Source organism: Pezoporus occidentalis, unplaced genomic scaffold (assembly GCF_034315485.1).
Source record: "Pezoporus occidentalis ecotype Australia unplaced genomic scaffold, CSIRO_AGI_Poc_V1 ctg251, whole genome shotgun sequence".
Classification (NCBI taxonomy): Eukaryota; Metazoa; Chordata; class Aves; order Psittaciformes; family Psittacidae; genus Pezoporus; species Pezoporus occidentalis.
Genome location: NW_026914406.1, coordinates 164,287 through 182,568, shown reverse-complemented (window position 1 = coordinate 182,568; position 18,282 = coordinate 164,287).

Genomic DNA, 18,282 nt, shown 5'->3' with positions numbered 1-18,282 from the left:
CAAATTGATGTCTCTCCAATTTAGAGACAAGGATGTTGTGTGGGACAGTGTCGAATGCTTTACACAAGTCCAGGTAGATGACATCAACTGCTCTACCCCTGTCCATCAGTTCTGTAATCCCATCATAGAAGGCCACCAAATTGGTCAGGCAGGATTTCCCCTTAGTGAAGCCCTGCTGGCTGTCACCAAGCACCTTGTTGATTTTCATGTGCCTTAGCATGCCTTCCAGGAGAATCTGCTCCAAGGTTTTGCCAGGCACAGAGGTGAGACTGACTGCTCTGTAATTCCCTGGGTCATCCATTTTCCCCTTCTTGAAAATGGCAGTTATATTTCCCTTTTTCCAGTCATCGGGAACTTCACCTGACTGCCATGATTTCTCAAATATGATGGCCAGCGACTTATCATCTTCATTCTCCAGCTCCTTCAGGACCCGTGGATGGATTTCATCACATTCCAATGGACTTGTGCACATTCAGGTTATTAAGGTGGTCTGGAACCAGATCCTTTCCTACAGTGGGCCCAAGGTCTTCATTCTCACAGTGCCTGCATCTGCCTTCCAAGACTTGGGTGGTTTGGTCAGAGCCTTTGCCAGTGAAGACTGAGGCAAAGAAGCCATTCAGAACCTCAGCCTTCTCCAAATCCTGTGTAGCCAGTTCTCCTGAGAGCTTCCTGAGGGGGCCTACATTGTCCCTAGTCTGTTTTTTGTTCGCTACACACCTATAAAATCCCTTCCTGTTATCCTTAACATCCCTAGCCAAGTTTAATGCTAACTGGGCCTTAGCTTTCCTAACCTGCTCCCTAGCTTCCCGGACAACATCCCTGTATTCTTTCCAGGCCGCCTGTCCTTGCTTCTGCCTTTTATAAGCCTAGTTTTTCCCTTAAAGTTTCCTCAGAAGCTCCTCATCCATCCAAGGAGGTCTCCTGGCCCTCCTGCTGCACTTCCTTCTGGTTGGGATTCAACACTCCTGAGCTTGTAGCAGGTGATCCTTGAACATCAACCAAGAGCCTTGGGCCTCCTTGCCCTCTGGGGCTATATCCCATGGAACCTTACTAAGCAGGCTCCCGAAGAGCTCATGAACTACTGCCATCTCTTTACCTTCTTTGTGCTCATCCAGCAATACTCAGGAGATCGTAGTGACTGGAGTTTGAGCCCAGCGCCAGTGCTGAACTGGAAATGTATAATTAAAGGTTGTATACGAGCAGCCAAACTGTTCTGGGACCAATGGATGAATAGAGGACGCTCCAAATTTATCCCTTGAGGCCATTAAAGCTGACAGATGTCCCCCTGTATTAGCTCCTTGAGAAACTCCCTGTTGTCTCTGGTGGAATCCTGCTTCCCTGATGCCCAGGAACTGCTATTTTTATCCTGTATTTATTTTTCCACACTGTCTACAACACTCCAAGCTCCTCTTTTGATGGTTCTTATGGACCTCCCAGAGCTTTACATCATTTCTCTCTCTGCTTATCCATTGTGGCACTGACCAGACTGGGTTTGCCCCTGTGCTTGATTTGAAGTGATTATTTCCTCCCTAATGAATATTAGCACTTACTTTTCCTCGTTTTTGTTGGTTTGGTCTCTGTGCTCTCCAGTGTTGGTGTTGTTTCCAGGGACATTTGGTAGTGGTACTCATTGGCAGCTGCATTTGGCTGTTGTACTGCTCAGAAGGTAGGGATGTATGTGATGCTCTGAGGAGCTATTGCAGATGCAGGAACAGAAAGGGCAGAAAGGTTCCTGAAGGTTCATCTGAGTTTTGCTTGTGAGCACAGCCAGGACGGTAGGAGGTTGTCTCAACACTATTTCTGGCTATGACACAGCCTGTGGGCTGAGATAAATTGTAAATCACATAGGGAACAAGCGAAAGTGAACTGTCAAGAGGTGCTAAAATTTGGGCTGACATCAGCCTTTCTATGGCTAAGATACCATCCCCCATGGAGAAGAAATTCAGGAATGCCAAGCTGGAAGAGGTCATGGAGGCTGGACCTGAGTTCGCTGCTGAATAATAGGCCACTGCCACTGCCAGGGTTATTACTCTCAACCTTTTTTGCCCCTGCTGCTGTTTAAAATGCATGGCAAGGGACTCACCAGCTCCTGTTCACAGCATGAGCAAGTGCATTTGCTGACTGACTCCTGCATGCTGTGCATCCCGTGTTTTCCAAGGGAGTCTGTAATGATGGGCCGCTGCTCAGCTCATTGAGAGTTTGTTACCTAGTTGGAGCCATTACTATGAAATTACCAAATAAAACATACATTTTCAGTCCCCATAGTAATAAAAATTATCGAAGGGCCTCTCCTGGGACAATTATAATGAGATAATACAGACCTCCTGACTGATTCCAGTGGCTGTAAAAAAAAACATAATCAAAGAGCATTCAAAAAGACATTAGTACATGCCTTGGCTCCACTCACTTCCCTGTCTCGGGGGATAATGAAATGATCAAATTAGTTTTAAAAAGGTGAAACTTCAATTTTTCAGTGCATGTGACAGGTTCTCCCCTGAATAATGTCATTACGATGAGGTGCACAGGACAGCAGGAGCATTTATTGCTTTTGGTCTAGACACCACAGGACATTAAGAAATTTTGCCCTCTTGTCTCTGCAGTGTAATGTTTATTCTCCAAGTGTCCAGGCCAATGAAATGATAAAGAACAGGAGTTTAAGCTTTGGTTTTCTTTTCTCCCTTCTGCACACTCAAAACATAAATACAACCGTATGTTCAAGCCTGCGTTTGCAGAAATGTAGCATAAATGGCCTATTGGGTTATATAGCTCATCTGTTTCCCATTACTGCTTTAAAGCAAATTACATTCTTTCCAAAGAGCAATGCCGGTATGGACAGCCTAACAGCCTTGTTTCCTGGGGATCCAGGATGGAGGTCACGAAACACATTTGAAACTGCCCTAAGGCCCACTTTTTCAGGCTGACATTAGCAGAAACCCTGCTTTGTGATGCCTCCAGCGACACTGAAGAGAGCAAAGCACTATGAGAAGATGTTTCAACCCATCTCTTTAAGTCTCCCCCCCTCCACAAATGAACATTAACAGGACATCATCGCTCCTAACTCAGGCACTTCAGTGTCACAAAGTTAGGGCTTTGCCCAAGGGCTGATGCCTCCCATGGTTTGAGTCAGGGATATTTTTCATGTTGCAAGCGCTACCATCCATCCATTTGCTGGGAAGTGAACCCCAAACTTCCAGGAGCAAGAGCATTATCTCCCATGGTTCCTAACTGAACAGCTCAGTACTCTTCTTGAGAGCAACAGCAAAACCCTCATCCCGGGTAGGTCAAGCACAGCAGGGAGTTAATTGGCATATCCATGGAGCAGCAACCAGAGCCACTCAGTGCTTTTCACATACATCAGATGTTTCAGGAGCAGACACGGTCTCACTGCTTGCCTAGATCTGATTGTGGTCACCCAGGTAACACACTCCCTACTCCGAAAGACGGGGAGCAAAACCTCTGCATCCTCCCAAAAGACCTGTCAGTGCTTTAGAACTGGACACCCTCCCACTGTGACTGCGACTGCAGCCACAGAGCTGTCTCATTTCCTTTGCGAGAGAGCCTCGCAGGCAACACACAGAGCAACTTCTGTATTTACCTTGACACTACACGAGCCACAGCCCTCGCCTCTTGCAGAGCAGTTGTATATATTACCATCTCTTTGGCATCTTGGTTGCTGCTTTCTCCACTTTCCTTTCCCCTCATCAGAGCAGATAGGCTGTTTAGGGTCCCCCTCCTGCCCCCCCATGTTGTTACCCAGAATTCCTGCTTTCCTTGAAGTAGCACTGAACAAGCTGTGCTATGTTTTTTCCCCCTCCAGGCTTTTTTTTTTTTTACAGCAGCTCTTGCAGGAAGAAGTAATTTATCCAGAATTAAAACATCTGGTTATCGTACTCCCCGGGTAAGTTAGCATTAAAATAAGAGGAAAACATACTGCCTGGCTGTCTTCATCGTTTGAGAGGGGGAACATGCCCCGTGGCTCCATGCAGGGACAAGGTGAAAGCTCTCTTCAGTGCTGGCTGCATGGGTTGTGCACAGTGGCCAGGGGTTTGGAGCAGAGCTAGGAGGCACACGCAGCTTGCTGGGGCTAAAGGCATAAGGGGAAAGTGCTAATTTTATCCTGCACCTTGCTTTTCTTTAGCTGAGCATCATAGACTGATAACAAAGTGGTCTCCTCCACTCCAGAGCCCTGCTGCACATAATGAACAATGTCTGTGTTATGAATTCACCAGCGTTTCTCTCTGTCTACCCACAGGCTCTAGTTCTGTAATTCAGCTTCATGGACAGAGTATCTGGAGAAGGTGACCTTGCGTAATGCCAAGATGCTTATGGGGAGTGGATTTTAGTTAAATCCTTTTTCCAAGTCTCCCCGGATATCCTGTTCCTCCCCTTTTGTCAAAAATCCAGACATGGAGAGAGCCAGCACCACCTCCTTTTTATAAGAGCAGGTAGAGGTAGGACAGCGGTAATGCTTTTAACCTGCCAGAGGGGAGATTGAGATGGGCTCTTAGGCAGAAGCTCTTCCCTGTGAGGGTGCTGAGGCGCTGGCACAGGGTGCCCAGAGAAGCTGTGGCTGCCCCATCCCTGGCAGTGTTCAAGGCCAGGTTGCACACAGGGGCTTGGAGCAAGCTGCTCTAGTGGAAGGTGTCCCTGCCCGTGGCAGGGGTTGGAACTGGGTGAGCTTTAAGGTCCCTTCAACCCAAAACAGTCTGGGATTCTATGATTTTATGATTGTCTCCTCCTGAGGATTTCCAGCTTCAGCCAAGTGGGACAGAAGGGAAGACCACTTTCCAGTGGCAGCAGCTGCTTTTGCACCAGTCTTCCTTTACAGATGATGACCAACTCTTTCCATGCATTTGTACAGCTGTTGTCACTATGGCAGAATAGCCTCTCCAGGAGGATGTAATCATGACCTGGGACACTGGGTAGAGGAATAAAAGGAGCAATGGTGAATGTATGACTTTCCATTGGTCATTGAGCTACAGCCTACTCACTTTCCTGTTAGTGACCTCTTGGTCATGTCAGTGACTCTCTTGCCATGCAGAGATTTTCCATGCTGCCTTATTTATCAGTGAGGCAGAGGCCATGAGCCTTGCTGCAAACCTGCTGTATTACCATTATTGCTAATGGTGCTGTAGCTCCAAACAAGCCTGGGTGTTCCAGGAATGGCTTTTGTTATGGACACAACAGCCATCCCAACCAGGCATCCATAAAGAAATGCAGAGATTCAGTGATGATATACATAGGTGATGCTCAGATGCTATGCCTGAAGGTTGGCTACTGACCTTCATGGCACCCTATGACCTGATATTTGTTGTGCTGGGAAAGGCTATGTGGACAGTACATATGGGACCACTATCAGCCATCTCTTAAGCTTTCCCTGTGCTCAATGTGACTTTCCTGGTGCTCTGTTCCCTCTTTCTATGCTTTTCTCCTCTCCCTTGACAGCTTTCACACTTTCCCTAACATCACAGGTAAGCATGCATCTGACCACAAATCTTGCATTCACCAAGTAAATGAAATTCCAAGTTCAAACCTCACTGTCACAGTGTACTGCAGGACCACTGTGTGTCAGTCTGAACCAGGAAACTCTCCTGGGCAAGACAAGCTCTCTGTTAAATGATACAGAGAAAGCTGGAACTAAAGCTCTGTAGAAGGCTGAGTCTCAAAATGGTGCTGTCTTCACTAACATCTGCCTTGCATATGGGTGGTTGTGACAAAACTCAAGCAGCTCCTTCTCCTGGCCCTGTGTGCACTCTTTGCCAATGACAAAGCAGGACGATATAGTATAGAAATACACAAATAACATAATACAGTATTAAATGAAGGGGTGTGCTCCAGAAGTAGAGGTCAGCAACCTCCACCTACAATCCAAGAACACAACTACTGGATATGTACTGTATAGATTTGGACTGTGTTGTCACATCGACTGTTGACTTGCTGAGTAACCCTGTGCAAATCACTCCACCCCAGTATGTGCACAGAGTGTTTATCATGTTGCTGCATCCTCAGGCTACCAACATGCCACTAATAAAGAGCAATAATAACTAGCTGCCAATCAGCGAAGAATCAGGTTTTCTCTTTCTAAATCAACTGGAAATTGTTTTTCTCTTGCTTTGAATAATGTGCTGGGAATATGTAAATTAAAGTCCCAATTTCTTTTTATTTTTTAATTCTTTTTTTTTTACTTGGCTAGGAGAAAAAAAATGCCCTTTATCAGCATTCTAAAATATGATTAATGCTAATCTTAACCTTTCAAAAGTTCCATGCCAGGCAGTTGATGATGCTTCTGTGTTGTAAAGAATCAAACAGAAGGTGTTTCTATCCACAATGAAGTGTTCTTTATTAATGAATGATTTGCTTACCAGGAAATCCAAGAATTCCTTTGCACTCTCTTTCAATAAACCTGGGGGAGTTTAATCATTTGGAGTGGATTGAAGGCATGAATTTATTTATGAATTTATCATCTTTCACCTTCCCTCTTTCTCTAAATTTGGAACAAAAACTTTATTAACTTATTACTGTAGGTCAGAGATCTTTCTTTACCTTCCCTTAGCAAATACCTGGGTCATCAAGAAAATTAATAACTCAGATCAGTCAACATGCTGATGTCTTAGCTTCAGCTTTTTCTGAGACTTTCTACAGTGGGAGAATACATACTGCAAAACATGAAATAGTGAAGACCACAATCATCCAGCTTCCAATAAAGAAAGTATAGAATAAGACATGTAGTGATAGGCCAAGGGGAATGGCTTTAACCTGCCAGAGGGGAGACTGAGCTGAGCTCTGAGGCAGAAGCTCTTCCCTGTGAGGGTGCTGAGGCGCTGGCACAGGGTGCCCAGAGAAGCTGTGGCTGCCCCATCCCTGGCAGTGTTCAAGGCCAGGTTGGACACAGGGGCTTGGAGCAAGCTGCTCTAGTGGAAGGTGTCCCTGCCCGTGGCAGGGGTTGGAACTGGATGAGCTTTAAGGTCCCATCCAACACAAACCACCCTGTGGTTCTATGAATCCAGGTGCTGTGAACAGACAGCAGAGAATGTTCTCAAGATATGCTCTGAGCAGCACCAGCAGCACTCATGAAGAACTGGCTGGCTATGTGGACCAAAGTCCTCTTCTTTCTCTTCACTGTTTGTTTAAACCTCACAGGACTGTGCAGTCACTGCATAATCAGAGTGGAAACAGTAATGTGAATTAGCAGGAAGATGATCTCCTTGATGGTGACATGGTCTAGTGTGAGGTGTACCTGCTCATGGCAGAGGGCTGGAACTGGATAATCTTAAGGTCCTTAAGGGAGCTCAAAAAGAGAGGTTCACAGATAGACCAAGAGAGATCTTTGTGCACATAGGAAATGGGAAGATGGAAACCATGCTTTACTGATTCAGGGTCAACATTATGAAAATGTTCAAACTGTTGCTCTGAAAATTTGCTAGAACCTGAAGATTTCTTTGGTCCTTCAAGAAGTTTCATATCCATAGCCAGCGAATAATGACATTTTCATCTGGAGATTATAGAGGGCAAAGTGATTAATAGACAGAAATTGAGGGATTGTTGGACACTCTGCTTAATTCATCATAACTGCAGCCTTTCAAGGTTACCAATACCTTCTGCCACCAAAGGGTTACATGGATTCATTCAATCCTTTGAGAGTCACAGATTAGGGATATGAAAGAACTGTAAAATATAGTTTTTATTTATCATTATTCCTACTTGTGAGTAATTCAGGCCACTTATCTTCGATCACATTTGTACTGACTACTTGCATTATCTGTGATGGGGATGTCTCAGGCCATTAGTGACTAACACTCTGAATAACTAGGCTGTGAAAATCTAACTGCAGGATTTATTATTATTATCATTAGTAGCTATTTTCCATTTGGTTGTATTAATTCCATTTGGGATTGGTCTGTTTTCCTGGAGAACAATGATCATTCATACCAAACCATTTTTGTGCAAAAAGCTTTTCATCATGTGATTTAACAGACCATGAAACATCTTAGGATGAGTTTTAGATTTTCAACCCAGTGTCAGTATTATGACGACTTTAATACCTTCCTTGCACCACCCCTGGAATACTTATCTGAAGCCACTTTATGATTCTTTTCCTTTCCATTACTTTTCCAGCTGTCCTTTGTGTCCTTTCTGCATCTTCCTCCTGTAATGTATAACAGTTCTTGTTCTAGAGGTTTCAGTGACAGAGGTCTTCTACTTGAAATGCCACTTTCGGACCTCTAGAAGAGAAACCCTACTGGCTCCAAGAGAAGCTCCCTTCTCCATTTCGCCCTGCATAAAGATGCTGGTTTCTCTTGCTGACTTTCCTGTCCAGACACCAGTGCTGACCATCAGCACGCCCACATGCCAAAAACCATCCCTGCCAGTGTACAACAGCAAGAAGGAAAGCACGAAACCCAATCAGGTAGGAGAATCCTGCAGGAGATGCTTGAGACTGTGGATAGAACCAACATTTTTTGACTACATCTCATGGTAACAAGTTCACTTTTTCCCTTCCCTTCCCTTCCCTTCCCTTCCCTTCCCTTCCCTTCCCTTCCCTTCCCTTCCCTTCCCTTCCCTTCCCTTCCCTTCCCTTCCCTTCCCTTCCCTTCCCTTCCCTTCCCCTCCCCTCTCCTCTCCTCTCCCATCCCACCCCCCATTCTATTTCCCTTCCTATTCTATCCTAACCTACACTACCCTACCCTACCCTACCCTATCCTATCCTATCTCCCATCCCATCCCATCCTACCCTACACCATCTCATCCCTCCTGCCTAATGCTAAAGGACATGAAAATCATGTTTGCTCTGTGGGTGTGTGTGGCTTCATCTTAAACATGGCCACTTGCATTTCCCATTCACCTCACATAGCATTGCCTTTTGTTGCCTTCTGCATTCCCGCACTCCAGCAAACTCTGCTCATTTATCTGCAACTTGCTAAAAAAAAAAACCACCTTTTTTTTTTTTTCCACAACAAAATGCTGTTGTCAAAAACTTCAAATCATCTCATCCATCAAGTACCGTGTGAGTGTGCGTGTGTGTGCTTATGTGCATGGGAGTGAGCGGGCAGTGTGTGCAGCTGACAGGCTTGTTCCCTTGCAGTGATAGCTCCGAGGGTAGCTGGACTCTTTGGGGTTTATCTGGACTAATATTAAACATGCACACACACAACACACACACTCCCAGGGTACCTCCACATTCCTTTTTAATTTGGGGAACTAAATTGGGGGCACAGTGAAAGCTCTGAAAAGTCCATTTTACCAGGGCCCTTGTCCTGAAGGAAGCTTGAACAACTTCTTTCTGACAGCCCTGTCCATGCTCCGATACCTGCTCCTTGTCCCATTCATTGCATAAATATATTTCTCCCCACAAAGCAACATCTGGGCTTTTTTTGCTTTCCTGTTGTTGCATGCTCTGCAAGCCTCTGGATCAGCACAGAATGGTTAGGGTTGGAAAGGACCTTAAGATCATCTAGTTCCAACCCCTGAATTGTTGCCTTTTTAAGCCAGTTTTGCCTGTGAAGGTGTAAATGTTGTGCCTTTATTTTTGGAGGCAGATCTGTTAGTGATGGTAGGGGACAGCTCATTTTCAAGGTGTTATCCTGTCTCAAAAGCCAAGAGATGAAGCCAGAATTCATCTCCAAAGGTGGTTTTTCAGGCTGCTTTGGCAAAGCTGCACTTCCTGGCATCTCTGGCTCCTACCTTGGTCAGAGGAGGGATGTGCTGATAAAGGCTTGAGAGGACTGGGAGCTATAACCTTGAGCCCAGGGCTCAAGGCTGTGGGCTATAGAGGCAGATAGAGCATCTTTCATTGCTTTATCCCATCTGCACCTACAGCTGGGGCACAAAGGAGCTGGATGATATCTCCCCACAAAGCCTTGGCTCTTGGAAGAAGCAGAAGCAGAGAATGCTGGCTGTGGCAGCTGGAGAGGTTCACCTCAAATCTCCTTCAGCTGTGCTGTCCTGCTTGCTAGGGGCAGAGCAACCAAAGGACAAAATACAGAGCAACGACATGTACCTTCAAGAAGTCAGCTCCTGAGCTTTATGAGTGGCACACCTCAAAAATTAAGACATAGAATCGTGGAATAGTTAGGCTTGGAAAGGAACTTAAGATCATCAAGTTCCAACCCTCCTGCCCAACTTACCTTTGTTCGTAACTAACAGTGAGGTCAAGAGGCTGTAGTCAGCCATCAGCAGAACCTGAGTGGAAATAAGTTAGGAAGGAGGCAGGCATTTAAACTTCCAGGGGTGAACTCAGAAGCTATGAGCCCTAGCTGATAAATAAGCTTAGAGCATGGATGCGCATCCTAGATGCTCGTAAAGGGAAGGGTAGGGTTTACTGACTATGTTGCTTCCCCTATCTATAACATGACCTGCTGACTGTGTTTCCATAAGCAGTAGCCATATCTGATGTATACCTCCAATATGAGGTAGGCTCCCATAATAACTCAGAGAAAAAGTGATGTGAGAGGCTTTCTCTTTTTCTCATTGTTGGGTAATTATTTGGCCATCCTTCACTGGGACAAAACCTTTAGTATTCTTTGATATATCTTTATTATTTAATATCTCTTTAATATATCTTTATTATTCTTTAGTATATCATTATTATCACCCCCTCATCACCTTTTGGAAACGGGAACAACTGTTGTGTCCTTGTGGGGTGGCCTTTTCACTAGGAGCATCACCCTGCTCAGTCCCATTTTCCTTGGAAAAACATGATTATCCATCTAAGCTCTTTTCAAAACTGCAGGTCTCCCCCTCCCACTCTGTTTGTTTAAATCATAATCATTTATTTGGAAGAAGAAAAGGAGGGTTTTATTTAATTTTGCAATCGTATCATTCTAAAAACTATCAGTACATTGGGATTTGGTTTTCTCATTTCCTCACATTATTTACTTAGAGCTGGCCAGGCCTGGAGAATTTCAGCCAAGAGGTGATGAAAAGCTGAAAATGTCAATGTAATACTGAAATGTTTAAACAGCATCAACTCTTGCTGTCACCAGAAGCCAGCATTGTTCTTGTTCACTGTGGAAGGAGTGAAGAGGGGGTTGTCAAACAACCCGACCACGTTTTTGTCAGGTAATAGATGCATTTATGAGAACTTCTGACTATGTATGGGCATTTCATCAGTCTGCTTTCGGAAAAGTAATGGCTTGCGATGCAACAATGAAATTATGTGAAAATGAATGATTTTGCCCGGGAAATGTGTTTATATTTTCACCTGTTCCTGCTGCAAATGTGTGAAGTGGGAAGGAATCAGCTGGTGGTCCTGTTCTTGCCTTTACTTCATTCATATTTTAATCTGTTGCTGTTGAAACCCTCCTACCCCGCTGAAAACGGCCTCTTCGCTCTGAAGAACATTTGCAAACATAAGGCAATTTCACCACAGACTGTGGGAAAAAATAAAAGCATACTTCACATTTCAAGAATATTTACTTTTATTGCCCAAATTTCATTCATTTCTAACAAATGCTGTTCCCATGTTTGTCCTCTCCCTTACCAAGTCGCCTGTGGTTCCTTCTGTAGCATCTGCTCTACCAAACCAGCTCCTAGGGTGACTTGCGTTACCCCCATAAACTTCTTCCCTGGTGATGGTTTATGTTCAGCTCCAATCTAAAACTCCCTGGATACAATGGCAAGATTTCAGTGGGTCTTAATGGGCTTCGGAGCAAGTACTGAGTCTTCAATGCACTCTAGAAAGCATTTTGCAGTGCAGAAGGCATTTTGGGGAGCACCTAACCCTTGCAAGCATTGCTTACATCCATTTCAGACCCATGAGGGAGATGTCTTGGCAGGGAAAAAGGCTCACTGAATCAGACTCCATGCTTTCTCATGAGCTGAATGCTAGAAGAAGGAGGAAAGGGCACATTACAACACCTCGTGCCTGTAAAAGCAAACCAGGAGGATGCCCGTATGCTTTACACACCCCATTCTCGCCTCCATCTGCTTTGAGATCTGATTGCTGCTGTCCCTGACGATTTCATTTGCAAAAATGCAGTGGGCTGCTTCTGCTACAAGTCACATGGACAGGAGGGGAGTGAGGGGGAGGGATTTTACGTCATAAAGATAACAAAATCATCCCAGTAACACGCTGTGATTTATTGCTCTGTCTTGTGGCCTCAATAACTTTGGTATCTTTGCGCAGCATCTGCTTCTGGATGCTTGAGTTTCATGCTGCTTCAAGCTGCTGCAGCAACTCAGACCTGCTCAGCCTCCAGAAGTCAAGAGGGGTCTTATAGCTGAGGGTTATTGCCCAACGTTGACATGCCTAGGTTATTTACTGCCCATGAAGCAGCCTCCCATCAGTGGCAAGAATTTAATGACCTGGGGAGGGGTGCCCATGTAGATTTACCTTTAAAATCTTCTCTGTGGTCTGATATTAGCTTTGATAGCAGGAAAAATGGAACCAGGTGTGGATTTGGAGGTGTGGGAAGGAGCAGGGAAGGGCAGCAGAGAGGCATCATAGGTATGCCATCATCAGGATGCATCAGGAATCATCAGGATGCCTGTCCCAAACCCCTTGGGCTGTGGTGTACTGTTCTGTAAGCCTTTTCTCTGCATATTTTGCTCAATTTATTGCCCAGGGAAGGGCTGCCTTTCCAAGAGCCTTGCAATGCTGCTCCTACACAGGCTTAAAGCCCTCTCATTTCCCCTCCAGGCACCTTCTCCTTTTCTGCCCCAGCCTCCACAGAGCACAGGAGCTGCACAAGGATATTTCAGGAAATGATTTTGCTTTGAAACCAACCAGTTTCTCCCTGCTGTCTTTGCAAGGAAGGGGCCACTATTGCAGTTTCTGCTCTCAGAGCCTGTGTTTTCTGTGCTTCAGGAGAGAAAACAGCCTTATAAACCCACTCACTCCCAATGATGGAGATTCAGGGTATGAATGAGCAGACACCTTTGCTACCAAAATCCCTCCTAAAGTGAATGGCTCCAGCTGGAGACAACAGGCCATGACTAGGATGGGAAAATTTCCTTGTTCTGTGTCTGGCACAACAACGACATGACTTCTGGCATTGCAAATGCCAGGAGAACACTTGAACACCAGGAGGAGAGGAAGTTTTATCTTCCTCTCACATGCATTTCAGGAGCAAAACTTAAAGAGTTTTCATTCATCCCTACGTAAAAAAGAAATGCTTTGGAACTCTTGAAGGATATAAAATAATTCTCTACCCAGCTTTACCAAATCACAGACTGGTTGAGGTTGGAAGGGAGCTCTGGAGGTCAACCGGTCCAACTCCCCTGCTCATACATGGCCTTCCATAGCTCGTTGCCCAGGACCACCTTGAACATCTCCAGGGATGGAGACTCCACAGCCCCTCTGAGCAACCTGTGCCATTTCAGGGGAGGACAGACATGAATTTTGCAGTTCATGCTGAAACATCCTCAACACTGTCGGCTGTTTGTGGATGCGGGGTTTACACTGGACATGTCTTCATGAAATATTACTTGGGTCAATTTGGCAAGCATCTTTCTTCCAGAATTTAGCTTTGAACCCCTCAAATCTCATCAGCAAGCAGCAGCACACATCTTTAAAATTGGGCAGTGGGTAAGACCTGCTGCTTCTAATTCTCGTTTAACCTTTGCTGAGCTTCTGTTCTTTAAATTGCTGCTGCATCTACTTATTTTCCCTCCCCAACATTATGAGATGATGAGGATGATGATAATTACTATTATTATTATTGTTGTTGCTGTTGCTATTATCCCTGGAAGAGTTCAAGGTCCCATTGGATGTGATGGGGCAACTTGGTCTAGTGGAAGGTGTCCCTGCCCATAGCAGGGGGTCAGAACTAGATAAGCTTCAAGGTTCTTTCCAATCCAAACCATTCTCTGATTATGTGATACAATGATTCGATGATGATGATGATGATGATGATGATTTAGTTGCTTCTTCTCGTTTGAATGGTGGAGGAGGATAGCTGTGTCACAGGAGTGCAGCAGCCCTAGTGATGCCATGGCCATGTCATTGCAGGCAGGAACATTGTACAAGAACATTGACCTAAGGGTAGGGAAAAACACACAGCCCCAGTCTGTACCCCATCATGGTCCTATAGGCAGCTGGAAGCTCTCCACAGCCACAGACAAATGTTGTTCCCCACCCCCCTTAACCATAAGCTGATTCTTACGGCTTGGGCTGATTTTAGGGGTGTAAATTTGGGGGATTTCCTTTATTGTCCTTATTTCTTTATTGTATTTATGTATCTCCATGGCTTTTTAAACAAACATTACTAATACAGGTTTCAACTCACTTTATAATACACGGCTGCTCGAGGGCACAATTCTTACCTTCTTGGAATAATGCTCCCATTGGCCGCTTCCTTGTGCCACATTAAACATTCAAGCAGCCACAATGAGTATGATCAATAGCAAATCCAGCTTAAAAAGCCTAAAGTCCTATCCATTCCCCTGCAACCTGGATCAGTTCCCTCAACAAAGACTGTAGTTTGAGGCCAAGTTATTGCATTATTATTGCTGCTACAATTGCTACTTCTGTTTTGCTATTGGTTTTATTATTGCTACTATTCCTACCAGGTTTTCAGTGACAACTCTATTTTATGGAAAAAAAACAACCAAAACCCCAAATCCAGTAGCATACAAGGATACTTCTGCCTCTGGAAACAGCCAACAGTTTGAGTGTTGTGCAGTGAAATTTGGAGATGAAGAAACTTCATGATGTGGCTTTACTCCAAGAGAAGGGACGAGTTGCTCCTAATACCCTTTATTAGCATTGTGCTGGGTTGTTGGAGTGTTTCTCCCTCTAGCAGCTTATTGTAACCCCTGGGAGAGCCTGTCATGTTCCCCAGGGAAGCCATCTCCATTGAAAATGGGAATTACAAGCATTTTGGTGCTGAAGTCAGTGGTTTGAAACTCACCATCTGCAGTCTCACTGCAGTACTGCTATATCCTAATTCCATCTGTCAAAGCTCAGGAGGATTGAGGTGATGAGTCTGGCGTAGTGAAACAGCTTCGAGCTCCGGCAGAGAAAAGAATTCCAGGTCCAAAAGAAAATTAGGGAATCTGAAGCTGTCACCACTTGCCTGTTTAATGGAAAAAGGAACTGCTGAAGTCCTGTGCTTAAAGATGTTTAGCAACAGAGCTACTGAATACATACTGCTTTCTGTCTTCAAAAACCTGTCTCACATGTCTTCTGGAGATCTGTGCTTTCCCCTTAATTTAAAAGCCAGAAAATAATTCCCTTGTCTTCTCTGACACAGTCTCGACTGGATTGATTGCAGTGCAGTAACTCCAGCTCTGAAACCTTTTTCCTCCTATTCACCACGTGTAAGCCAGTTCGGATTACTTTAGATGGGGATTTCCACTTTATTATATGTGTTTATTCTGGATTTCTACTTTATTATATGCGTTCATTCTGGAATGGGCCAGCTGTGTCCTGAGAATATTAAGGTCTTGCATTTAACACCCCTCTAAATGGTCTTCCTTTTGGCTTTAGCTTGGCTGCCTAAACCACCCTAGTGGCATCTAGCAGACTCCTCACCCCTTCTGATCTCCATCCTCTTCCTCCTCTGTGAAGTGCACTAAATAGCCTATTCTCCAAGTTCAGGAGGGCTGCATTATTCATTTCAGAGGGATGAATGTAGCTCTTTTCATCTGTCCCTGAACAGATTCTGATCTCAGTGAATGCTTATTGTTATTCATAACTATTCTTCAGCTAGTTTGGATAAACAGATTCAACCAGCAAGCTGCTTCCAAATTGCTCCTTGCTGTTCCCTAGCTGGTGATGGCAAGTGCTTTTGCTACCAAATCGGTGCCTGAAAGTTCAGAGAGGGAAGATGAAAGATAGGAAGCAAAGGAGAAACAGGGAATTACATGTTTGTTTTTTTTTCATGCTGCTACCCTTGCTTTTACACGTATGAGGTTATTTGCTGGAAAAAAGGGGCATTCCTTGAATGCTAGTGTGAACAAGCATCCTTTGGTAGGAATGTTCCCAAATAGCAAACTACAATGGACATGGAAACAGCCACACAGAACTGTGTGGGATTCAGAGGATCCTGTGTGGCAAATGTCTTTGCAAATGCTTCAGGTCTCCTGCTGTTCATTTCTTGCTCCTCTTCTAAAGGGCAGCCATTCATCTCCACTCTTTGCGTCCTACTGATGGGGAATTTTGTACGGGATTGTGGAGATTTGATTATAAACCTCAGCCTTGGATGTGAGGATGGACATCCGAAGCCGAGGTTCAGCTCAGGCGTGGCCTGGAGCACTTGGCTATCATGGCCAACATCTGGATTTGCATTGTGTCCCATGAGATACGGGTTTTAGGGTCTAACTAGGGTTAAATAATCAGGTTTATTTTTAAATATAAAGATGTTTGCCTTCTAGCGCTATTTTCCTAAGCTGCATCTTTTAAGGGACCTTGAAGAAAACTCTATAGGTTGCCCGAGTAACACTTCTGAAGTCTACCCTCAGGTTACAGGGAAATAATATGCCTTCACAGCCATCACCTCAGCTTAGTTCACTCTAATATGTTTCAAGGGACTTCAGAGTTCCTCACAAAGCATCATATGGTGCACAGTGAAATGAAAACACGTAATTACCTGGTGGAAATGTGTCTCTTCCCAAATCCATAAGGAACAAACAGAGCTCGGCAAGGTGGCTAGCTGTGTTGCTCCACCTCTCCCTGTGCATCACCTTGTCTGATGCTTTAGGAAAAAAACACCACTTCAGCAGCGTCAGGGGAAATTCCATTTGCAAACAATGTGTAAATCTTCAAGGGGATGGATATAGAGTGTGTTACATATTTTAGGTTCCTCAGCAAAAGGGAACATTTATCAGAGCAAACACAGGCACAGAGAAACAAACTGGGAGTTTATAAAGGATTCACATTCAATCACTGAGAGAAGGAGAGAGATTGCAGTACTGCGCTTGAGTCCAGCCATGGATCACAGGTAGAAAGCTCAGTAAACATTTCTGCAATGCAGAGTTAGGGGAAAGATGTTCCAGTGGTCTGGGCACACTCAGCTGATCATGAGTTTATGCTTCCTTCACCCTTCAGGTCTTCTTCTTCACTTGCATTCTCAAGTACTCCATGCAGCTGGGAAGGCAGGAGAGAACCATAACCCTCTGTATCGCCTCTACATCATCCTCCAAACTGCAGCTGAAGTCCCTGCTGCAGAATCTCTTCCCTTGATGGATGCGGAGTGACAGACAGATGAATTATTCACATGCCAGGTGCCACTCCCAGCACAGAGAGGAAGGGAAAAGCAACCCCTTCTTTCACTTTCCAAAGGGAACTGGATTGATCTGGAAGCCACTGAGAGCTAATGAATACAGAGCATTACTGTCTATCATTCCCACATGCTCACAGCTATTGGACTATTTCTATTATCTTAAAAAACAATTGTTATCTCCCACCTGCATAAATCAATACTGGCTTCGTCACCAGCATGGGCCACATAATCTGAGTTATTTCAAGTTTCCTAGAGAAAAGGAGGAAAGAGGAAACAGCAGGGAAACCCAGCTAAATTTATTAGGCTGCAGCACTGGCACAGGCATGGCTGTGAGATCTCCATTGGAAAAAACTCATGTCCAGAGCTCAGAGGGATGGACCAAACTTTGAGGAAGCCTTGTGGTTACTGGAGTACTAAGCAAACCAATGAATCCTTTATTATGGAATTGAACTCCCAAATTAACCTAATGAAGATCTTGCCATTGAGGAAGAGTAAAATAAGTCTTACGGTAAGGAGACATGTGGCAGGGTACCAGTAGGTGATAAAGCTTACAGCATCCCCTTTGAGGAACTGTGCACTTGGATGTCTCACATCTGGTACTCAGAAAGTCCAGAAGGAACTAGGCAGGGTCAAGAAGCATCATTGCCTACAGGACTTGTGTGTGGCTTTCCCGCTTGCAAGAAATGGCCAGTGCTTAAATGCAAGGAGGAATGAAGTTAGGTCCAGTATACTGTAAATCATCACACAGGTCTCACAAGTCAAAACCACTTTGTCTTTGCTCCTATGTCTGGTACCTCCATCCCAAATGAATGTGAGTGCTCTGTTGCCTGAGTGCCTGAGCGGTCACATCCCCCAGGATGCCTGAATCTTGCTCGCTGCCCTTCACTAAACACACTGGACAGGGGTTTGAGTGGGAATCAGTGAATTCCCTTCCTTCTATTCCTCTGCTCAAGACGTTTGAGTTTCCACGTGGCATATTATCTACATCTGCAGGATCTCTGCTCTGCCTGCCAAGGTTCCTTGTAGAACTGCACAAATAATTTAAATGGCTGGTTTATTGTTAAAGGCATGTACCTGATTTCCCTGGCATTCATGCAGAGTGAATCGTCCCAGCTCCATT